Source organism: Pinus tabuliformis, chromosome 5_1 (assembly GCF_031772625.1).
Source record: "Pinus tabuliformis cultivar Carrire ecotype Pingquan chromosome 5_1, CPIR1, whole genome shotgun sequence".
NCBI classification, from domain to species: domain Eukaryota; kingdom Viridiplantae; phylum Streptophyta; class Pinopsida; order Pinales; family Pinaceae; genus Pinus; species Pinus tabuliformis.
Genome location: NC_142305.1, coordinates 663,981,470 through 664,008,055, shown reverse-complemented (window position 1 = coordinate 664,008,055; position 26,586 = coordinate 663,981,470).

Sequence of the window (26,586 nt, the reverse complement as noted above, 5' to 3'; positions counted from 1 at the left end):
TTTGTTGCCATTATGATACAAGTGTTGTCCTTGATGGTAACTCACTCAGAGGTATGATATAGGTGTTTTCCTTGATGGAAACTCACTCAGATGACAGATCATAGTGCAGCAGGTCAAGAGAGAGGTATACGCAGGTTAACCTTGATGAAAGTGCGTATACATGCGGGTGAGCAGAAAAAAAGGCGCGTATATGTACACACGCATGTTCACATAAGGAAAGGTGCATACATGTTGGAAAACTAAGTTTTGGTCCATGGTATTTCGTCCATGGTATTTTGGTATTGGTCCATGGCATTTGGTCCGAAGTGTTGACCCTAGGTATTGGGTCCAAGGTATTGGTTCTACATGGTTTTGGACCATGGTATTTGAGAGAAGGCTAAAACTATATAAGGAGAAGTTCATTAGGCCAAGATGGTGTGGGAAAGGATGGAATATTTGATGAAGTGTGAGATCTAGTATGCTGGTTATGGGTTTGTGATGTTGTGCTTGATCTGAATCAAGGATGCACCTATGTGAATGATGATGGATCGGGATCATAAGGCTTGGAATATCTGTACGTGGGCTGGCTTTGGTAAAAGCACGTATGTACGTCGGTTTGGTTCATCATAGTAGCGTATACATTATGAAGTATGATATTTGAAGTTGCAGTTGGGTCTGGTTGTTATTACAGAGTTCTGTGTTCTGCTTTGCATTTTGGTTACTGTGTTCTAATGACAGGGTTTCGGTGATTCAAAGATTGATGATGCTGGTGTAGTTGATGATTGTATTACAGTGGTGATTCTTTTGTATTTATGGATCTAGTATGAAAATTTATGAAACGTGGTCCCTGGAAGAAAAGAGAGGGTTGTAGCCTTCTGTAGGCTGGCGCCTACATACTGTCACACGGAATTTGTCAAGGGTGCGGACACGACTGACCTTCCTAGAAGTCTAAGACGTTCTAATGACAAACAAGACAAAATGGAGTGATCTTTCTCTAAATACACCTTTTACAACATGAAAACTACAAGTGTTTAGGCTTACCTTATTCCAAAACGCTGTTGTTGAAGTCCGTTCTTGACGATCCGGATGAGCTCCTCCTTCAAGTCAATTCCTGCAGCCACAAACAATCAAACAATTACCAAGCACTTGCATTTCATATAATAAAACATATATTCAACATGCAGACCAAGGAACACATGAAATAACTCATTAACACAAGCTATTGAGAAAAATAAACCAGTTTGTATTAATAACGAAACAAAGAAACTCTTACAACCTGGCCTTGGTGTTGTGCAAGTTCCTCCCAGGGTCCATCAAGGGTTTTCCTCTACTTTGACAAAGCTCACCCTCTTCCAAGTAGAATCAAGTAAAGACAATCTCTCCTCACAAAGGCTCTAATGGAAGACCTAAATCCTGCAGCATTTACCCAAAGAAAATGTATAGCTCCAACCTCCTCTCCCTCTGGCTCAATGTCTTTATTTATAGTGCTGTAAAGAGGTTATTCAGGTCCACTATCAATGGGATCATCCCCCTTTTTGGGTGGGATAGCTCCCTTATTGATGGGATAAGTTCCCTCTTAATAGAGATACATGAACCAACTGGAGGCGCATCCATTTCATCAAACCGACCTCTAGAATGTTCTAGAAGTAACCACAAGTAACTTTTTTAAGATAAAACTCGCGCATTTTGCCTTTTACAGAGGGACGCACCTGTCCCTTAACATACAGAGCGTCCATGGACGCAGATTTTGTGAACATGGTCAGCGTCCCCGCAGGTAAGGCTAGAGAGAACCTGCGACCCCAGAGATAAACATAGTTTTTACAAGACTTTCTCTCTTCTTTGAGTTTGAGATGGATAACAGAGGCATGAGACTTGCCTAAGAGGGTAGCATGACTGTTGATTTGAGCCATACTAACTGTAAGTAGTCAAGGTGACATTTTTTAGTGTAACAGATTGCCCCCTAAAGTGCGAAGCCTGGAATAGAGTAGGGTTTTGTAATTCTAGGAAGGGTGAAGCGCTTTATCATTTCAAGGATTGTCTTGTGGATGGCCTGGTTGGAACCTGCAATTTTCAACACAAAATACATGGATAAGATTATATCATCACTGAGGTAGGCATTCCCATACTCAGATTCAAAACTTTAACTAATGGACTAACTATTCTGATACAGGAATGATCTTGCAGTACATCATTTTTATAGACTTTTGTAGACACAGTATGGACGCAGCCATCTGTTTATGATTAGTCTACATAGATAATGAATACAAAACTCCTCGCAGCCTGGATGGTAGAAACTAGATCCAGGGTCTTCACTTCTACTTCCCGAATTGGTACGATTCTAGCCATGTGATTAAATGATTCGATGTCGAACATGTTAGAAACCACTTGATTACCAGTCGATGATGTAAACTGTTAACAAGCGTGAGAGAAACCACCAGTAATGTCAATGGTTCTCAAAGTACCAAGCACAACCCGTGAAATGTGAATAGATGTTTTGATGTCGAACACTTCACGGAATCCTTTGATCGAAAGTCAATGATGTAAACTGACGTCAAAGGCGAGAAACCTGCCATTGATGCATGCAGACTTCAAGGTACTGTCGATTCCTAAGTCATCTTTCTAGATAATGTGTCGATGTCGATAGAAAGCGACCCGTTGCAGGCAAGCCCGCAACACGAAATCATTGTTCAAGTTGAAGAAATGTTGCTGTAAGGACTGACTCAGGGATGGTCAAATGGATGACAAGTATTTTGCAGATGAAAGTTTTGCTTGCAGACCTCTTGAACACATAACGACACAACAGATGGCTTGGTGACGAATAACTCAAAGTTAATCCCCGGAACCCGGTTAAAGACTTTCAAAGTGGTTTGGTCAACTGTGAGGTAAAAGATTTCCCAACCCAGGTGAATGAAAAGTGTCGTGTTCAAGAGTGGTAATAAAGTTTCTTCTGAGACAAAAGGTGACAAATAGGTTCATTCTTCTCTTTTTTCCCCCACCATTTCTGGCAAGTACCTCTTTATTTTTAACAAGCTTGAGGAGGATAACATATGCTTGATTATAAGCTCATCCTTCGGACGAGTCCAACCTAGTTTAAATTCGAACCCTAGGAAGGAGTGGTTCGTTCCTGTTTGTAATTGAACAGGTCCTCTACTGTAAAAGTTTAACGAGCCCAGTATAGGAGAAACTCGGCGTTTTTCAATTTTAGAGAGTCTGAAAAAACTAAAGGAGACTCCACGTTGAACTTTTTCGTATATTTGTGTCCCTCAAGCCCGAAAAAGTATAAAATAATACCTGGGGGAACCGCTTGATCTTGCGACCAAGGAGTACTTTCATAATAGTGTCGTTGACCTGAAAAGTAAAAAGCGATCAAGGACACGTCGTTTTATTTCCTTATCGAGTTCGAAACGACAAAAACCCGGCAATCTTTTCCTGATTTTGCGGTCAGAAAAGAGCTAAAAGGGGACCGTCTTTTAATTCCGTTTTAACGAGTGAAAAAGAAACACTCGGCGATCTTTTCATGTTTTAGGAGTCAGAAAAGGGCTTAAAAGATGACTCTGATATTTTTGTTTGTGAAAAATTACAATTTCCCTCGAAATCCCTTTGTCCTGCACAAAAGCAACACATTACTCATACCTGTTTAAAATAGGCAAAAATACATTCAAAAACATCTTTTCATGGTAAAAAATGAACTAATTCATCCAAAAAACCTATAAAAAGACCTTTTACCATGTCATTTTTACCGTTTCACTGTTGAGGTTGAAAAAGGAGCTTTTGACAAGAAACTTCCCGTGGTCGCTGCGGAAAATCTGACCGTCGGAATCGAACGCCGTCTCATCCAGGTATTTTACACATCCTACTCTGCATTTCTATCCGTTTAGAATCAATTTTTAGGTTTTAGTTTCATTTTTTGGGGGGTTTTGGTTTTGGAATGCGCCTCTCGGCGGACGCAGGTGCCCTTCGGGTGACCTGCGTCCCCCGACTTTTTCTCATACGGGAAAACGGTCGGAAGACGCAGCCCGCCTTCAGGCCAGCTGCGTCCGGGCGCCCTGTGCTACAAAGCCGGGGTGCGTCTTCCGAGAAACGCGCATTTCAAAACCCCAACTCTCTCAAAAAACCACCAAAAATTCCCAAATCAATTTCTAATTGCTATTTTTGATATGCAGGGCATTAATCATGTTAGACTGGAGAGAAAGAGAGCATGTAGAGGAAGATGAAGCTGCAATAAATCATCAACCTTCCCTGGATGCCCTAAGAGCATGCGGATTATACAAATATTGGACCATACCGGGCATGAGGGGCCAGGTAAGATTCTTGGAATGGCTGGTTGAGCGATGGAACGTTCAAGAACAATGCTTTTACATAGGAGGGCACCAGCTCGAGATAGAGCCCTCGGATGTATACTTTCTCACTGGCTTGCCAAACAGAGGTGAGCAACTCAGTCTTGCGGGGACTAGGCCGGGTGGCCAATCCCTTGATAGTCTCCGCGAGGATTGGTGCACACGTGGGGCTCACCATTCAAAAGGCATAGAGATAAAACACATCACTCTACCGGAACTCAAAGTCATAGCGTTCACGGTTACCAGAATTTGCGGCGCGGCCGCTTTACACATTGCTTCCGGATCCCAAATGCGGATGGCAATTGACTGTTACCAAGGCACCATTTTCAACTGGTGTGAAGCTGTGTCGGCTCATATGAAGAGCCAACTGACCAAGGCAAAGAACGGACGACTAAAGACTTTTGGATATGGGCCTATAGTCGTGAGCTTTGCCTTGGAGAGAATTCCAATGCTGATCCCTCAGCAACTCACTGTTGATATCTTGGGTCCTCGGCAGCCAAAGCTGATACGATGGGTTGCGGTGATGGCCCGGCATCCTGACGAGGGCGCGACAGTAGTTCGATTCTCAGATAGTTATTTTGACTGGTTAGAGGGCCAGCTTTTTGTGATACAGGACTTTCCGTATGCCGGAATGGATTTCAGAGGTGATCCGGACATGGTTCTTCCACAGGGAGAACAATGGGACGACAGAGGTACTTTTATTTTCACAAGTTTTCTAGTTATGTATTTTTTGTATTTTTTATATATATCGTCTCAAAACTAATAGTAAAACTTTTTCAAAATGCAGATGTTGGTCCACAGCGTCCAGCCAACCTCCGGCCTTATGATAGACTACATCCAGCTGCACCGGTACCGGCCCCACAGGATGCGACAGCAGAAGTACTAGCTGAGTTGGAGCATGATCTAGAGCGTCTCACGGCAGATATACCTGAGACTACTATGGACGACATTCCTATCAGGCTTCAGCGCTTCGTAGTCGCGGTCCCTGGACCGTTTAGGAGATTTTTGCGTAAGGTAGCCCGCGCAGTGGTGTCGTACAGAGAGCACCACCAGTGATTGACTAGTCACTTTTGTAGTCACATGTGACATTTTTGACTTTTTGTACTATCATTTTGCCGATCATAAGGTGTTTTCAACCTATGATCGAAGACGATGTATATATTTTTGACACACTTCTATCTATATATATCACTATTACCGGCTTATCTTGTTTAACATGTATGATGAAATGTTTTTAAATTTACTTGCATGATTATTATAAATGTCTGTCCAACACTCGAGAAGCAATTGCATCTGCTAATGTATTCAAAGACCTTGGAATATGTTGATATTCAATGTAATCAAATTCACGTTCCAAGAGACGCACTCTCAAAAACAACCTTAATAACACAGGATTTCTAATGGCATAAACTCTATTAAGCTGTAATACAACAAGTTCAGAATCTAACCTCACTATCAAACGTCGAATTCCAAATGAAATAGATTCGGATAATAATTCAACCACTGCACTGTATTCTGCAATGTTATTCGTTGTTTGACCGAGGCTTACCCCATGCATAGAAACTAACTCGTCAGAGGGCGAATAGATAACCCAAGCTGCGGAAGAGATATTCCGTGTATTACGACAAGCACCATCAGCAAATCCAATGTATGTTTGGAGAGGCGTCGACATCTACAATATCAAGAGTAAAACCAAGATAAGCCAGAATAATGACGAAAAACCACACTCGCTAAGCTAAGCACACTGACTAAACTAACACACTTGCTAGCTAGAAAGGAAATCTAACCTATCTAAAAATTTCTCCATACCCATCATTTTAAGCATAATACCTCTTTAGGTAAAGTCCATTTCTGGGTTTACCCAAAGAGTCCCCATCAAAATCAACTAACTCATAAGCCCCTTTTGCTAGCTTTCGCTTTACAATGTAGGGCCCATGCCACATGGGAACGAATTTTCCGGCACCTAGCTTATCGTTAGCTTGATCATATAATAGTACTAGGTCTCCTTCCGAAAAACTTCGAGGGGTTACATTTTTATCGTACTGAGCTTTCATTCGTTTCGCGTGAGTCTCGATAGCTAAAGTAGCGTCACGTCGAGTCTCATCTAATTTAGCCAAGTATAATAACCGTTTCTCCTCTTCGGAAGTAGCTGGAAGTAATTCGACAGCCATTTGAAGTGATGGGATTTCGCATTCAATAGGTAACACAGCTTCTAAGCCATAAACTAGCTGGAAAGGGGTGAAACCTGTTGAATTTTTCACTGAAGTTCGATATGCCCATAGCGCCGAAAATAACATGTTATGCCAATTCGTTCGATGGATACCAATGATCCGTCGAATCATGATGACTAGAACTTTGTTGATTGACTCAACCAAACCGTTGGCTTGCGGATAATAAGGAGTAGAGCTATCGTGGCGCAAACCAAGCTGGCTTGTAAGCTCAGTCATCATGACGTTTCGAAAATGGCTCCCATGGTCAGTAATGATTGCTTGTGGGACACCAAACCTAGTTATGATATGATTGAATACGAAAACTGCAGCTGTCTTGCCGCTTGCGTCGAATGTAGGCATCGCCTCGGCCCATTTTGTAAAATAATCAACCGCGAGGATGATATACGCATGCCCCCCGGCCGAGTGAGGGTTACAAGTAATAAAGTCAATGCCCCATTTGGCGAATGGACCAGCGGCAATTATAGGGTGGAGAGGAGCAGGTGGAGCGCGCATCTTTCGATCAAACACTTGACAGTTGTGGCATGTTCTGACGGCAAGGATACAATCTTTAAACATAGACGGCCAGAAATAGCCAGCGCGCAACACCTTCTGAGCTGTGGCATACCCAGACATATGACCGCCACATGCTCCAGAGTGACAATCATTCAAAACTCTCTCAGCCTCTTCGTGAGTTAAACAACGTCGAAAAACTAAGTCTGCCCCCCGGCGATAAAGTGTATCTCCAATAATTCTGTATTGCTGGGATCGAAACCGAATTTTTCGACGGTCTTCCTTGGAAGCTTCAGGCCGAAAGGTTTGGGTTTGGAGATAGATGATTATATCCCCATACCACGGATCTAAAGTGCTAATAAGAAACAAAGATTCGTCCGCAATGGACTCCTCTGCCACAGTCTCTGTGTCAGCACTCGGGAAATCACACATCAATTCCGCAAAAACTAAAGATTTCTTAGACTTGGACTTCTCGAACTCCAAGTCGAACTCTTGCAGGATAACAATCCATTTAGAGTACTTGCCCCCTAGCAGTTGTTTTGTCAAAATATAAATCATAGGGTTGCAATCCGAAATAACTGTAGTTTTGCGGAGAAGAATGTAGTGACGAAAACGCTGGACAGCTTGAACGGCTGCCAGGGCCAATTTCTCCACATGCGAATATTTTAACTCAGTGGGATTTAAGGTTCTACTAAGATAATATATCACATGCTCTGCTTTGAATTCATCTTCTTGAACTAACACCATTCCAATGGTGGAATGCGAAGCTGCGAGGTATAAGAAGTAGTCCTGGTTGTAGTTGGGAGGATGCAATAACGGTGCATGGGTCAACGCGTGTTTCAGTGCATCAAAAGATTGTTGGGCAATCTCGTCCCAAAAGAATTGTGCGTTCTGTTTCAACAACCGTGTAAAACCTTTAGTGACCTCGGCGTAGTTTGGGATGAATCGGCGTAAAAAGTTCGCTTTCCCTTGCAAACTTTGGAGTTGGCGCAAACTCGAAGGAGGAGGCAATTTGATGATAGCCTCGACTTTCGAGGGATCGACGCGAATGCCGGCTTTTGAAACAACAAATCCCAGCAATCGACCTGTTTCTATACAGAAAACACACTTGTGGGGATTCAACCGAATTCGATAATGCCTACACCTCATAAAGATTGCTCGTAGGTGGACAAGGTGATCAGCTCGATGTAAAGAATGAGCAGGCAAATCATCGAGATAGGGTTGCACAATGTGCTTGATGTCATGAAATGCATAAGACATCGCCCGTTGAAAAGTAGCGCCGGCATTCTTAAGCCCAAAAGGTAATTTGCAATAAGCAAATGTCCCCCATGGACAAATGAATGCCGTTTTTGGTTGATCGGCAGGTAGAATATTGATTTGATTATAGCCTGAGAAACCATCCATGAAGGAAAACATCTCACTTCCGGCACAATCATCAATAATTTGATCGATATAAGGCGTAGGATAGTTGTCTTTTGGACAAGCTCGATTGATATCCCTATAGTCGATACAGATTCTTATTGTTCCTTGTTTTTTATTGACGGGAACAATATTCGATACCCAATCCGTTAACGGGATCGGATAAATGAAACCTGCTTTCAACAGCTTTTCGACTTCTGCTTTAATTGCAGCAGCCGCTTTTCGAGGGTGAATCTGACGCAACCGTTGCCGAATGGGTTTAGCATCCGGGTAGGTTTTGATTTCATGAACAACAATGGCAGGATCAATTCCTGGCATTTCCTCGTAAGACCAGGCAAACACGTCGCGGAATTCTTGGAATAGGGCCTTGTAAGTTTGGATTTCTTCTTCAGTACATGCGGCACCTATATGAATGTTCTCCTCGATTCCGGGCTTCACTGAAATATCAATGGGAATAGTACGAGAAATATTCCCTAAATTCAGCTCTGAATCAGAATGTTTCGTTGGATCCTGAGCGTCTTTGACATATTCAGCGGTAAAGATAGATGAAAAATCATTTTCAAATGCATCATCCTTAGGTAAAAACGAAGATCTGTGATGGAGATCTTCCCATGGTAGATCATCTACACTTAGGATTTCGCGAAGTTGTTCGTCAGATGACACTTCTTCGGGAAACGTTATCCGTTCTAAGGGTGAGGTGAAAAGTGACTCTTCACTGACCACATTCATTTGGTCGGTTTCGGTTGAATGAAAGTCGGTAAAAGACATAAGAGCTTCATAAGCAATCTCATACGGACTCAACGGCATAACATCACCGAGTGAGTCTAGCTCAGAGTCAGATGGAACATACCAAGGATCATCATAAATAATGTTTTCTGACGTGATCATATGAATTGTTGCAAACGAAGGGTCTGCATTGAGTGGAGGGAGAGGAAAAGTTCCCAGTAAACCGGAATCCTTAACTAAACCTACACCAATGTCCCTATAAGGGATTGTCGTTTTACCAACATGCTGGATAGTTTCTGAAGAGGTTGGGTCGGATGAAAAGTATGTCAGCTGATCAATAGTCACGATCTTACCGTTATGTGGAAACTTAATGACTCTGAAGACCGATGAAACGACCGCTGTCATAGCATATGACCAACTTCGACCCAAAAGAAGGTTGTAGTCTAGAGGGGCATCAACCACTTCCACATCCAGACTAACGGTTTTACCTTCGACCCCTATAGGCAATTCTTGTAGAATACCAAACGGACGGAACCCACGGCCATCAAAGGCCTTAAGGATGGTGGGGGATTGGTTCAACGAAGGAGAACCAAGCGATCTCCAACATTGAATCGACATAATACACGTAGAAGCTCCCTCATCAATCACAGTCCGATGAATAGGCCTGTTTTTGACTATCACTGGAATTTGGAAAGCCATTTGATGGGGGAGACGCGGTGTACTATTTTCTAGATCAAAGATCATTAGGTTCGGGTCCTGAACATCGACAGCTCCAATAGCCGACAAAAGCAATTTTCGTTGCGCTGGACATGATTGCAGCACTTCGAGTGCCGACATTGCTGAAGGTGAAACAGCTAAGTCTTCAACAATGTTGTAATTCTGGTCTGCTCTCGCATGTGGATTGAAAGCAGACCTTCGAAGTACACGGGCGGCATAATCACTAAGTCTGGGTTAGGTTTTTCGATCTGTAGTGGATCGGAACCAGGAGCTGAGGTTGATGGGTTAGAGTGAGAAGATTCTGCTTCCTTACCATCAACAGGAGCCTTACTACCATAATCTTGCGATCGAGTCGCAATCCTGACATGAGACATCATCAAAATGGGTTCTTCACTGGCATTCGAAGAAGAACCTATCATCTTATTCTCCTGCTCTGGAAATGGATTTTTTAACACAGCAGGAGTGGGAGAACCTTTGACTATTTTCACTACCTCGGCCCGATGAGGGCAGTCTCTCGTAAAATGATCTTCTTCACAAATGAGACAAGGATATCGAGGTTTGCGTTTTTCGTCATTGGTTTCCGACTTTTCCGTTTTCTCCTTTGGAGCCTTGTCTGCTTTAGCCTTCTTCTTTCCTTTCTTCTTTCCACCGTTTTTTGATTTGGCCGTAGATGACTCTACAGCGTGAATGTCGGCGGTAAGTTCAGGAGGAGAAGACTCTCCTGTCGGAGAATCAGGCAAAGTGATAATTGGAGTATTGGAGGCCTTGGAAGACTTCTTCTTACTCTTCGTAGTCACGATACCAATCATACCATCAGCGGCATGAGATCCCGAAGGAGCAGCAGCGATTTGGTTTGACTTTGGAAGATCCGGAATTTTCTCGTGTAACGTACCCGACTGAGTGTAAACTAAGTCAAGGTATTGTGCCTGAGCAATGACTTGCTCCTCAGTAACTACTCCGGCCTTAGCTACATCTTCAGTAATTCTTGGTAATAATGATTTGACAAACCATTCAGCTAAGATTTGGTCCGGGATAAAAACTTTCACTAATCTTCTTCGACGTCTCCACTCATGGATGTGATCAGAAATGTACGTGGATGTCGATTGTTTTAGCGAAGTTAATAATTCTGTACCATTATCGTATCTGACTGGTAACTGAAAATGAGTTAAGAACGAGGTAGCTAACTGGCTAAAGTTGTAAAAAGAGGCCCGTGGTAACTCAATGTACCACTTGGCTGCGAGACCAATGAGTGTACGCTGGAAAAGACGTAAGCGGATGGAATCATCTGAGATGGAATTTGATGCACACCAGAGGTGGTAAGTCATCACGTGATTAGACGGATCCTCTCCAGACTTACCTTCGAACTTGGGTATATCGCTGGGCAACTTATTTGGCATTGGCGGCCAGAACTGAAGATATTGAATTGGATCGTTCGTTAGGCGCGTCAAGTCGGGTAAATCTAAAGTCGCAATAAACGGTAACTGCCGGTTAGGATCTCTAAAACTCTGAGTCACAATACCAGCCCCAGGAGGAGGATATCCAGGATAACTAGGAACAGGAGTCGCATTTGGGATATTATATCCTCCTGGAAAACCAGGATTAACCGGACCGTACTGGGGTTGCTGAGGTTGTTGATAAGTGTACCCAGGATACGGTTGATACTGGTAAACCGGTTGTTGGGCAGCTTGCCCAGGTTGATACTGTCCCTGGTACGGAGGTTGAACAAATTGAGGTTGAGTAGTAACAACCGTACTTGTACCAGGTTGGCCTGCAGGCATCTGGACTGTGGTTTGAACCGTGGGTCCAGACAACGGTACAGATGTCTGAGGAGTGGTTACAGGGACAGTAGAAACCGGAGCTGCCGATACTCCAGAAGTAAGCATGGTAGATGAAGCGGTAGTTGCTGCAGCCGTGTGAGGTGGAGTACTAGGTGCAATTGGCGGCTGAGTAACTACAGAAGTTACAGGGGTCTGAACACTTGACTGGACAGGTTGCGGTTGCTGGGGTGGACCAGGAACTGCAGGTTGTCCTGCTTGAGGTACCGACTGTATACTTGGTTGCGACATCTGTTGACCCTGTGACGGATCCCATGTTAACATTCCAGGGTATTGACTCGTAACAGGTTGAGGATACTGAGATCCATAGCCGTATTGAGGATAGGGTTGATAACTGTAAGGTGCAGTCCCATATGATTGCCCTTGAGGTGGTTGATAACCTTGACCAGGGTATTGACCCGTAGGTTGATAACCTTGAGGTAAATACGAATACTGGGGTTGACCTTGACCTTGAGGTTGGTATCCTTGAGGTTGATACCCTTGGGGTTGATACCCTTGGGGTTGCCATCCTTGAGGTTGCCATCCTTGAGGTTGATATTGATACTGAGGTTGACTTTGGGGTACATATTGAGGCTGGGGTTGATACCCTTGGGGTTGATACCCTTGAGGTTGCCCCCCAGTCACGAATGAAGTACCTTGAGGTTGCCCCCCAGGCATTAACGAAGGTTGCCCCCCAGGCGGTAATTGGCCACCTTGAGGTTGGTTAATGGGAGTTGAACCTGACATCATATAAACGTCACCTATACTCAATGGTACATTACCACTGTTTCCAACTAATAACCCATGATCAATGGGTTGAGGAGATGCTCCCGCAAAGGTACCAGAAAGTGATTGATACCCAGTAGGAACAGAAGGACCGCCATGTAAAAATGATTCAGGACTTTGTGAAAACACAGATGACTGACCAGACATATTTACAGGAGAATGAATTCCTCTAGGTGGAATAGGAGTACGAGGTGTAGAAAAACCTACTGAGTTGTCTAAAAAATTGGTTAATGCAAGGTACCAAGATTCACTTCTAGGAGGACTGTAAAAGATGGATTCACGCTCCCTTAGATCAAGGGTAATTAGATCTTCAGAATCAGAAACGCCTATTTCTTCCTCTGGAACAAGTTCTTCTATAGCAATTAATCCAACAGGAAGATTTTCGGTGATAATTCTTTCTATTCTTGGTGAATCAGGAACACTAGGAGTTGGAGTAACAGGTTCGGAAATTTCAGGTTCTTCGCCTGTTTCACTGGCAGATGAAAAACTACCAGCAAGCTCGGAAACTGTAACAGCTTCGGGATTGTAACCTGTTTCTAATCTTTGGTAATCTGGATGGACTACCAAAGAAGATTCTCCTTCTTCAGGTGAACCTACTCTACTGCCACTAGGAGGAGTTACAAGGACCTTTAACCCTTCTAAATTACCTGGGTCGTCTCGAGGAGGGGATCCCCTAAGTCTACGGGATCTTCTCAACAATTCGGCCACAGAAACAACTTCAGGAGATTGGCCCGCAATTCGACGGGACCTTCTCGGTAATTCCGCCACAATTAAAGATTTTTAACTACAACACACGAAAACAAAGTAAAAATTTCAAATCAAACCACCTAAAGTCTTCTAAAGAACCAAACAAATTTGAAGCACACGCCTAAATAATCTAGAGCGTCAAACCACACACAAACAGTAGTCTTCCGGACCAAAAGCGCTAGTTGGTGATTAGGCCCAACCTCGCAGGATTCAGTACAGAAATGGCGGGTGGAACAGTTACCCCGGCAACCTGCTTAATGAATAGACCGGCACAAGTTCCTCCACTTTAACCGTCTCGAAGTGAAGCGAACCCCCCAGAAAATCCAAGTGAGTATAACCGACGTCTGCTCCAGGTACAGTGGGACCTTCCCTCCACCGTCACCTTGGGTAGAATCCTAGATATTATGGCCACTAAGGTTACCAATCACAACAATTACACCTGGGGGAACAGTCTAAACTCCGACAGCACGCAAGGGCAGAGTAGCAAGCTCCAATCCCCTTACCGGCTCCTTGACAACAATCCAAGGTTTACCGATAAGTGACCCCTGGCTCCTCGACAATGGTTAATCCGAGGTTTACCGTTTGTAATACGTACTGCCTGGCGTCGTTCCCAACGAGGGAGGAATGATCCCCTCACTGGTTCGGACACGAGCTCGTGCTTCTCCTTTAAGAGGAGCTTTCCCAGAATGTAACTGAAACAATTGGATTTGTTCTACTCAAGATAGACTATCTGTTTGGTTTTGTAGTCTTGGAGAGTTAAGTACTCACCTACTCCAAGACCCTAGCCTAAGCTATGTTGGTGCTTCAGAGCCCTAGAAAAATAAAGATTACTAGATTGATTTTAATTTAAGCGTTACTTTTAAGGTTGTTTCTTAAGTCAAAAGGTGATGGAAGTGAAACCAGTGGTGTGTTGACTCGACTCGAAACCACTACAAAATGCACCTAGAATGATTTATCCACTACTTTACTTTTTCGATGAATTGCTTAACTAAAAAGTTGAGAGAATGCAATCTTTATAAAAGCAACTTCTTAATTGAAGACAATCAAAGAAACAATTCGTTTTTCTTTTCCAAGCATAAAAACATAACCTCTCTTTACATGCACGAAAAAACTCTTTTCTTCTTTCAAAAACAAAAAGCTACTTGAAACAAGACTTTTAAAGAAGATGTTTTTGTATTTTTCTTTTAATAAAGCAAATAAATCTAATATAACCAAAAATCAATCTTAACAACTATTAAAATCTATGAAAATGCACTCATAAGCAAACTAAAGGCAAATTTACTCTAAGCAATCTTAACGAGGCCAAAACTAACAATGATTATTTCTAAGGTGTTTTACTTGATCACAATCAAATCAAGGACTAGCTTATTGCAGAACCAAAAACTAGTCAAAACAAAACTCTAATCTTTTTGTTCTTTTTGTAAAATGGAAATCAATACTTTATAAACAAGCAATTCGAAATTTGACCCAAAACAACTTAAATGGCAAGTTGCTCACACAAGGAGACTTTACGACAGGCCCGACTTCTAAGAAGGTTGACTAACCAGAGAGATCTAAGGCTGGACAACTTTCTACTATCAAAGTCACTACAAAACCTATCCAAAAATCAAACCCTAGGTCTAAACTTCGTTGAAAACCACTAAAACACTCAAAGCTCACAAAACAAGTTCAGGTGAAAATTCTTGACAGGGTACTAAAGGATCTGGGCAGAAAATACAAGGAAAAATCAAAATCTAAAAGCAATTAAAGCAAAAAATGGAATTTTCTTAAGTTTTACAGGAAGACGCAGGCAACCCGTTGTCACAGGTGCGGCCCCGCTCTGTGCAAACGGCAACAGCGCGTCCAAAGACGCACTGTGCAGTACTCAGAGAGTGCGTCCTTCTGAAAAAATGAAGAAAAACCAAATCTAACTAAATCTAAAGCTAAGCCACCCAAATACTAATTCTCACAGTCAAAAACCAGAAAATAAAAATGATTTTCTCAAAGCAAAGTTCATATAAAGGAAAAGACTCTCTCATTAATGGATTCCCCAGTGGAGTCGCCAATTTGTCACACGGAATTTGTCAAGGGTGCGGACACGACTGACCTTCCTAGAAGTCTAAGACGTTCTAATGACAAACAAGACAAAATGGAGTGATCTTTCTCTAAATACACCTTTTACAACATGAAAACTACAAGTGTTTAGGCTTACCTTATTCCAAAACGCTGTTGTTGAAGTCCGTTCTTGACGATCCGGATGAGCTCCTCCTTCAAGTCAATTCCTGCAACCACAAACAATCAAACAATTACCAAGCACTTGCATTTCATATAATAAAACATATATTCAACATGCAGACCAAGGAACACATGAAATAACTCATTAACACAAGCTATTGAGAAAAATAAACCAGTTTGTATTAATAACGAAACAAAGAAACTCTTACAACCTGGCCTTGGTGTTGTGCAAGTTCCTCCCAGGGTCCATCAAGGGTTTTCCTCTACTTTGACAAAGCTCACCCTCTTCCAAGTAGAATCAAGTAAAGACAATCTCTCCTCACAAAGGCTCTAATGGAAGACCTAAATCCTGCAGCATTTACCCAAAGAAAATGTATAGCTCCAACCTCCTCTCCCTCTGGCTCAATGTCTTTATTTATAGTGCTGTAAAGAGGTTATTCAGGTCCACTATCAATGGGATCATCCCCCTTTTTGGGTGGGATAGCTCCCTTATTGATGGGATAAGTTCCCTCTTAATAGAGATACATGAACCAACTGGAGGCGCATCCATTTCATCAAACCGACCTCTAGAATGTTCTAGAAGTAACCACAAGTAACTTTTTTAAGATAAAACTCGCGCATTTTGCCTTTTACAGAGGGACGCACCTGTCCCTTAACATACAGAGCGTCCATGGACGCAGATTTTGTGAACATGGTCAGCGTCCCCGCAGGTAAGGCTAGAGAGAACCTGCGACCCCAGAGATAAACATAGTTTTTACAAGACTTTCTCTCTTCTTTGAGTTTGAGATGGATAACAGAGGCATGAGACTTGCCTAAGAGGGTAGCATGACTGTTGATTTAAGCCATACTAACTGTAAGTAGTCAAGGTGACATTTTTTAGTGTAACACATACTAGTAAGTATAATGGCTAGTACAAGAGCCAGGGGGTTGGAGCTTCCTTCCAGTAGTCGCTGGAGAACGAGAGAAGGTCATAGCCTTCTACAAGTGCGTGCCTGCGTACTGGTATGAGTCTGCACCAGTACAAGATTATAAACAGGTTTTTCTTATATTAAAGAAAACAAGAGTAGGTGTTTTTTGTCCCGCATTGGGTTTCCACCTTATATCATGGTGTTCATGTGTGCTTCTTATGTGTGATGATCTATTATATTTTACTACACCTATTTACTGTTCATATGATGAATAAAGTTCTGATGCACTGATTAAAGATCAACATATAAAGGATTAACTGGATCATAATTTTACTGGATATATGCTAGTTGCATTAAACATAGTTGCGTATATATGCAGGTATCCTTAACTGAAGTAGCGTATATGAATCTGAGTATGAAAATGAAAAATTGTTTGATTTGATAATACTGATTCACCCCCCCTCTCAGTATTATTTCCAACAATTGGTATCAGAGCAGGTCCTTTGGTAGAAGCTTCATTTCTTAAAGGACATCCGCAGAACAATGGGAAAGAAAGCGCGTTAGAAGAGGAAGACAACTCAAAGGAATAGTGACAGCCTGCCAGTAGGTGAAAGTAAGTATTCAAATTCTGAATCACCTCAGATTAACGATGAACAAGGAAATGGAGTATCAGATAAAATCATAGATCAACAAGGTCTACTTAGCAAAAGGGAGAGTGCCCTCAAAGAAGAAGTTATCAGCTTAAAAGCTCAGCTGGAATGTGCCTCTAGAATTTGTCAAATGTTGCAGGAGCTGAATGAAGAACAAGAAAAAGAGATTCTCAAAATAAGGCAACAAGTGGAAGAAGGAACAATGTCTGAAGAAATTTTGAAGAAGCAATGCCTGGAAAAGGAAGAACAACATCAGGTTGACGTAAATATCTTGTCAAAACGTAAATTAAAAGAAAAGGATAATCTATTACGATTTCAAGATAGTACTAAGATTTTGGATGGTATTCTTAGTAGTCAAAGGTCGCCTGCTATCAAAACTGGTCTTGGTTTTTATGAATCTATTTAAAGTGAATCTAGCTCACAAGGTGAGGCAAGGAACTCTAATGAAAATTTTGAAAAGCTCAAAAAGGAGATGAGAGGACAACTCCATCAACAGCCAAGGAAAGGAATTCCTCAAAGAAAATATTTTGCTCCTAACTGTGGAATTGATAGATGATTATTTCCTCTGATGAATAATGTTGAATGTTATATATGTCATAATCTTGGACATGTTGCAGCTAGATGCAGAAGTAGAATGATTCAATACCATTACACAGAAAGATCATCACGTTCGAAGTACTTCAAGGGATATTGTTTTGCTTGCAAAATGTTTGGTCACAAAGCCATTGACTGTTTTAGGAGGAATATGAAACATGCAAGATGTTATGCATGTAACAAGCCTGGACATATAGCAAAGGAATGCAGTAAAAGACTTTGGACACCATACCAAAATACGAAAACATCATCACAGTTGAAGATATGGAAGAAAAAGGAAGTACAACCAGAAAGATGTGGCATAGCAGAGTACACAGACATAACAGACTCAGAGTAAGCTGAAAGTGTGGAACATCAGTGTTCTAAATCTCATACGCAGGTTTCATGAAGACAAGTCACGTATATATGCAAGTTAGACGCTGCACAGTCGCGTATATGATGTTCTGAAGAAAAGCAGCAGTAAAAAAGTATGATATGGCTCAGTCACAGTTTGATGATGGCATGGCACAGGCTGAGGGGGAGCATATACTTCAAATAATATATTGTTGCCATTATGTTTAGAAGTCTTTGGTGATGATGCTTATGTGGCTAAATAATACATCTTGCTGGTAGGTCAAAAGAATGGTATTGCAAGTTACGAGACTAAATGTTGATGCTTATGGTGTAGATCATATGCTGTATGATAGTTGCTGATAACTGTCATGGTCTTGTTTAGGTCCTTGGTCTTTGTGAGTCATATGATGTATTTTGTTACCCCACTATCCATGGGATGGATGATGTAATGTTTCTTTTCTTTGAGTCATGTATAATCATTTGATATATCCCCACTTGGTTGGATGGATGCGTAAAAAATGGTGTATTCCCACTTGGTTGGGAGATTGATGTATGTATAGAGTCATGTTATGCTTTTTCAGACCTTTCATGTGCTCAGGGGGAGCATGGATGGATTGGTACATCTTGGCATGTATAAAGGGGGAGCTCAATCAGAGATTTCAGTAGGTACTTAGGGGTAGTATGGACAATAGAAGGTATACCAAGGAAGAGAATATCTTGGTCCGCCCCTTGTCCTTGATGTCAAAGGGGGAGAGTGACTTGTTGTGATTGTTGCCATCAAGTCCAAAGGGGGAGATTCTTGGCATTATGATACAGGTGTTGTCCTTGATGGCAACTCACTCAGAGGTATGATACAGGTGTTGTCCTTGATGGCAACTCACTCAGATGATAGATCATAGTGCAGCAGGTCAAGAGAGAGGTATACGTAGGTTAACCTTGATGAAAGTGTGTATACACGTGGGTGAGTAGAACAAAAGGCGCGTATACGTACACACGCAGGTTCACAGAAGGAAAGGTACGTACGTGTTGAAAAAGAAGTTTTGGTCCATGGTATTTTGGTATTAGTCCATTGTATTTGGTCCGAAGTGTTGACCCCAGGTATTGGGTCCAAGGTGTTGGTTCTACATGGTTTTGGACCATGGTATTGGGAGAAGCCTAAACCTATATAAGGAGAAGATCATTAGGCCAAGATGGTGTGGGAAAGGATGGAATATCTGATGAAGTGTGAGATCTACCACGCTGGTTATGGGTTTGTGATGTTGTGATTGTTCTGAATCAAGGATGCACCTATGTGGATGATGATGGATCGGGATCATAAGGCTTGGAATATCTGTACACAGGTTGGCTTTGGTAAAAGCACGTATGTACGCCGGTTTGGTTCATCATAGTAGCGTATACATTATGAAGTATGATATTTGAAGTTGCAGTTGGGTCTAGTTGTTATTACAGAGTTCTGTGTTATGCTCTGTGTTCTGGTTACTGTGTTCTAATGACAGGGTTTCGGTGATTCAGTATTGGGTAATTCAGAGATTGATGCTGCAGGTGTAGTTGATGATTGTATTAGAGTGGTGATTGTTTTGTATTTATGGATCCAGTATGAAAATTTATGAAACATGGTCCCTGGATGAAAAGAGAGGGTTATAGCCTTCTATAGATTGGCGCCTACGTACTAGTAAATACATCGGCTAGTACAAGAGATAGGGGTTGGAGCTCCCTTCTAGTAGTAGCTAGAGAATGAGAGAAGGTAATAGCCTTTTGTAGGTGGGTGCTTGCGTAATGGTATGAGTCTACACCAGTACAAGATTGTAAATAGGTTTTTCTTATATTAAAGAAAACAACAGCAGGTGGTTTTTGTCCCACATTGGGTTTCCACCTTATATCATGGTGTTCATGTGTGCTTCTTATGTGTGATGATATATTTTGTTTTACTGCACCTATTTACTATTCATATGGTTAATGAAGTTCTGATGCACTGATTAAAATCAACATATAAAGCATTAACTGAATCATAAGTTTACTGGATATACGCTAGTTGCATTAAACACAGTTGTGTATATACGTGGGTATCCTTAACTAAGGTAGCATATATGAATCTGAGTATGAAAATGAAAAAGTGTTTGATTTGATAATACTGATTCACCCCCCCCCCCTCTCAGTATTATTTCCAACATTTTTCTTCAAAAAGGAACTTGGCCATGATATTTTTCTCTCTTTTCCTTCATTTGATACACATAATAAGTTTGGAGATTCTTTAAGGATGAGTGTCTGGAGGACATAGTAGCCCTCCACGAAATCAAATGTGAAGAAGTAGAAAGATAGGGTTCTGTGAGCTAATTGTTAAACAAAAGAATAAGATACAAGGTCATACATAATGCCGATCCTAGCTAGGATGGTGCTACGCATGAGGTACAATGATTGAGGGTTATAGAGTATATTTTCTATAATATTCTCTTTCAAATACATGATTCTCATGTTCTCTTAACAATTTTCCAAAGAGGCTCTCCAGAGATGGAGTTCGGCTTTGGAAATATGGTAGTAGATGACATCTTTTCTATCTGAAGTTATGGTATGGATGGCTTAGTTGTTTCTCAGGGTAACCCTATTTTAGGTGTTCATGTATAACTTTATTCAGATCATGTCCATGAGGTGAAGTTCCTTCAAAGAATCTCCTTGGCCAAATCAAGTGCTTTTTCATGCAATATTTGATGTAGATGGGAAATTTGCTTTTAATTTTATTCGACATGGAAAGTAAAGTTTGTTTCCATTCTACAAGGGTGAGAATACAATATTTGATGTTTCACTTCCATCTATAAAGGTTCTTGCTGAGCATAGTCATGTTAATATATCTCAGCCATTTCAAGTCACAAGTTTCTCAGTTGGAGGACTTGTGGTGACTTCTGAAGGAGTCCTTTTTGGAGGTGTTAAGATATTAGTTGATGGACGAGAAAAAGCTACAACATATGTATAGGGTTATTACAAACTTGATCATGCAACATCAACACGCTACACAATCAAGGCTAACAAGGATCACATCGAGTTTAGCAGTTTGGAGAATTTCATGGTTTTTCCAAACATGGCTTCAATCCCAAAGATAGAAGCAACACATTATAATATTTGTGGTTCCATAAAATTAGTGAGGAAAGGCTATTATGGCAAGGTTCAAGTTGGCTTGACACATGGGCCAGACAATGTTAAGCCTCAACTAAAGATGATTGATGATATGGGAAACTTCTGCTTTGAGGTTCAACCAGGTTAATATTGAATATCCCCAATGACCACAACAACAGAATGTGATTCTGGTCTTCAATTTTCACCATCACATATTGATGTGATAGTAACTAGACCAATGTTTGGCATTGAATTTATAAAGGCCCTTGTTGATATTCGTGGATCAGTGATATGCAAGAAAGGATGTGACTACTAGGTTTCTATATCACTTACTTCTCTGGCTGTTGAACTCTGGGTTCAGAGAAGCTTAACTCTTTAAGTTTAAAAAATGAGAGCAATGACTTCATATTTGAGAAAGTCCTACCTTGTGCATTGCTTCTTGAGGTAAAACATGGACCATCATCTAATTTGTTAGATTGGGATGATAACTGGTGTTGGGAGAGGAAGGTTATTGATGTCAATGTTGGTGTTTCTAATCATTTAGAGATAATTTTTATCCAAAAAGGTTATTGGTTGCATATTATGTCTACTCATCCTATGGCTTCTTACATCCTACAGCCAAACAAAGAACCCATGAATTGTTGATTGGGAAAGAATGGTAACAAATGTGCTTAGAAGCTTCTCGTGTGCACATTGCTTCATTTATTGAACTCGTGCATTTTCTTTGGAATGTCTTCATTAGAATTCAATGTATTGAACCATAAGCCTATATATTTGACTGGTGAAAATTATCTACTGAGTGGTGAAATACATGTTGATTCAAGTTATTATCCCAAGGAAAATGAGTTGTCTCGAAGTATTATTGTAGACAAATGGAAAAAGGAGGGTGCATTTATAGATATGATCAATAATGTCAAACTTGTTTCAAGTGCTGATGGACCAAGCAACATTGTTGTGTATCAGTAAACTCATTGGGCCAATCTTGATGATGAAATGGTCTTTTTCTGAGAGATAAAAGGAATTCTAGTGAGAAAAATAGTTTTGAAAAGGTTTTATCCCAGAATTTAGCACGTTGTTGTTAAAATTGATGGCTGCCAACCTTCTATTCCTTCTTTTTTGGGGTGCCCAGGAAAGTACATTAAGGGTCAGTGCAACCAAAAATCCTAGTTGTTGACATTAAAGTAATTTCTCAAAATGACAGTAGCAATGGTCATTTAAAAAAGGGTGACATGGCTCTTCAAACATCGATAGGATCAGATGGTTTGTTTTTGGGTGGTCCTTTATATGATGTAATGAGTACTATATTGAAGCTTCCAAGGGATATCATTTAAAAGCTCTTTCATAGGGCCCCTTTTGAGGCTTAGCTGTATGCTCATCCAATTTGATCAGATGCCCCACTCGACTAGCCAAACCATAAAGAATATTTGATCGTTAGTATTCGACCTTCTGTGCACTCCCTGCATTTGTGGTCCTCAGTAGAGGAATCACTGAATTTTCATCAAACAACCACTAGATAAGGACAAAACCTCTTCAATCGCATTGCTTCAAACTACAACCATGTAAGTCTGGATTTTACTATTACTTTCAATGCTTTACAATGAAACCTGTGTAAATGTAGGTTGTATGTGGATAAAATATAAACCAATGTGAACACAGGTTGTCTTGTATGTGTATGTAGGGGCATACATGATAAGATATTTTAGAGTGAATGGGATATGGTTTCAAGAGCTTTCATGCTCTATCTTGAGACTCAATATGAAATGTGGAAGTAATTCAACCATACTGGAAATGGACTCATATCTGGATAATGCATACATTTTCTTTGTGGACATATTGATTGAGGTGATGGGGAGATTTAAATCATTAAAGGAGATGGCCATATGTGTTTTGCCTTTGCTTAAAGAAATATTGTCTTCTCAATTTGTTGTTCGAGAGGCTTCCTAATCTCTGATGTTTGTTAATGGGTGACAACTTTTTCTTAGTAAAAGTAGAATTTCTGCTTTTCTTTTACATGTGCAACAAACAACATGTTCCAATGCTTAAGAATGTTCGCATTTGCTATTTAGTTGTCAGCTATAGCATGAAAAAACAATTATAAAAAGCATATATTGATGTAGCTTAGGTTGACTATTATGTTTTCGTTCATTATTATGTCCTGTTTGCAGATTTAGTATATCCAATAGATATGAAACAAAACCAAGTAACGACATTGTCTCATATCTATTCCTTAATCAAAATCTACACTACCTAAATTAAAAAATTTAACCAGCTAAAGATGTGAAAAGACCATAAAATTCTTCCATGGCTATTTTCCATGATGCCAATAATGATTATTTATGTCTTTTACCTCATAAATGAGTGCAAATTTGACTTATTATGGTTTTGAAATGGAATGCAAGAACTTTCAAAATATCCCATAACTCGACATCTCAGATCCCCACTCTCTCATCTCTGTATATACAGGTTTATGTAGACGTAATTGAATTTCATGATAGGGAAATTAGTGTATTAGGTTGCTTTCCTCAGAGCACCCCTACTCTAGAGATGATAGAACTTCATTTAATTGATGACTTGAATTATGACGATCCATGATATGTAAAGTTTTTGGAGGAAGCGATGTATTTGAATAGAGTTTCAAAGCAAGCAAGGATATTGGTATGAGAATCTTGTTTTTAAATACATGCTTCAAAATCTTTAAACCATTGACTAGCAAAATGGTTTTCTGGCTTCATTTTCTTTTCTTTTTTTCTTTACGAAAGGGTATGACCAATGCAGGTTGTATGTGGATACAAGCATGAATTATACTATGGATTCGAGGATGTGGAAACTAGTTGAATGACCTGCTTAGTCCTGGGAAACATTGAGTATGGAAGCGGACGACAATCTCATGGAGTGGGTATGTGACATTTTGCCCAATTTTCATTTTGTTTATCATTCATTGTTTGCACTAGTTCTAATAGTCAGTTTTAATTATTTATCTTTTTGTCATTTATATCATTAACATTCCATGTTTCCGAGGTAAGGTAACATTTCTGATTACTTTAGATGAGCAGCCTATAGGATTAGGATGTTCCCAATGAGTTTTGAACATTTGTCCAATATGCCTTGCTGATTTTGGATTTTTATTGCGAGTTATTGCTTTAATTGTTATCCGATTTGACATTTGATTGACAACGAAATTCCATGATTTTACAATTTATTTGTATGTTAATTTTTAAAAGTATTTAAGAAATTTTTCTTCAGTAGCCACACTTCAAACAATGGATTTCACATTACTAGTTTTAAGGTTTCAGTTGTGTATTTGGTTAAAATTTCCCAAGATTTATATCATATCTCAAGTGTTAGGTTTGGGTTATTTATTTGGTCAAAATTTCACATGATTTGTATCATATCTCAGCCTTTTGAAGTTCATGCATTCATTCCATTCGAATGTAACACATTGCAACAAGGATGGGTCCTATTAATCTCACCAACTCTGTTACTATGCTTCATGAATCATAATTCAAATGGACTCTGAATTTGGTTCTTTTCCTTTACTAAACAATATTAAGCAAAATCCTCTCATTCAAACTCAACCGCAAGTCATACTCAAAGTTTTGACATGTGAATAACATTGTCTCGGCAACAAGTTTGACACCAAGTCCTTACAAGTCAGACAAGACTATCCATTTAGAAAAAAAACTAATCATATCCTTAAATTGTTAGCCCTTGGACTCCTTCATTAAACAAAAGATCATTCTATGATCTTGATAATTGGTCCATCAAAACATGGATGGGACGAAATATGAGTTAAGGAGTAGAGAAAGAAATTTTCGTTAACATTGCCTAGAATATTTTGAACTTTTGGGGGAACATCACATGACACTACCATCACCACACCAACATTTTTTGGTAAAGTTCCACTGCAAGAGGCATCCACTGATTCACATTCCTCAACCCGTGACCGTAAATATGATTCTTCCTGAAATTTTTTCCTAGATGATGATAATGATATATAGTCCTTATCATCATAAAGTATGGATTTTCTTTCTTCACACGTTCTCTGCCTTCCCCCTCCCAATTGTATATAAGGATCAGTTTCTCTTGTATGCTTCCCTCCGATTGCAAAGTTATACCCATACCTGAAATCCTCATCTTGATCTTGGTTCTTATGCTTCTCTTCCTCTTCTAAGCTAAGAAATTGGAAAACCATTACCTCCCTACCACCATAAATAGATAAACCATTTTTCCTACACTATCTTTGAAGCTCTATAAGAAGAATATTAAACAATTCTCGAGTTGTTGCTCCCTCTCCAATCACCATAGCAACATCTTGATTTGGACCAAATCCATCTGTTATGTCCGTAAGAATGGATTCAAAACTATCAAGGTCCTTCAATGGTGCGGCATCTCCACATATTGAATGAAAGGGAGGGACACCTGAATTTCCAAACCGAAGAAAGGTAGCTCTCTGTCCATTCACGTAAGCATATGAAAGGAGAAGCTAGTCTGACCAAACCTGGAGAACTTTCATCACTCTCTCGTATAAATGTAATAAAAATCACAAAAAGATCCACACATTCATTACACTAATTATGATATATATTTTTTTACGAGTAAATATTACCAGCCGCCTTGCTAATTGATGACCAATAAGGGTCTTGATCTTAATACATGATCTATTTTCATCATTACTATCCTCAACATGTTCTATTATTTAGAGTGAGATTTCGTGAATTGGCAGGCATGTTTTTCCACATTTCTGTTTTTATATCCCACACAATTGGAGTCCTGCTACATTTGGCCTCCTCTGCTTCCCTAAGCTACATGTGTTAAAGAGGGTACAAAACACTAATGATATGTTCTTTTGCCATAAGTTCTTCTCATTTTTTGGATGAATTCTGTGGAAATTTCATTCATGCCAATTATGTGGCAGGAAATAATGTTCCATTATTCTTTTGTATCACCTCTTGTTTATGAGTTAGCATGCTTCTATTTTACTAGTTCGTTACGACTATGTCATGTAAAGATAAAGTTGAGTGGGTTTTACATTCGATTTCCATTGTAGTCAACAACTGAATATATAAGTTTTCTGTTGGGTTGAATGATGGGACAAGACACTTTGATTTCCACTAGTGCTCTATTTTTCATATACTATCACAAGTGCATAAATAAAAAATCACTTTTATTTTTACCTGGATAAGCAAATGATGAAAACTTTGTATTTTGTAGTGGCAATGATAACTATGTATTGGAGCTAGACCTTGAGCCCTTTCATTCATCCTTTCCTTACCCAACATGACCATCTCTTATTGGTAACGAAGTTCAATTTCTGAACCAACATTTTTCTTCAATGCTATTTCATGATAAAGAAAGAACACAACCATTGTTGGATTTCCATCGAGCACACAAATACCAAAGCCATGTAATTTTTCCTTCCTTGGTTAATATATTGCATCATTGTGTTTGATAGTTAATTCATTATTATCCTATGCCAATAAATCTCTATCAAATAGGAGAGAAGGATGATCTCGCTATTTTAGAGATATATAATA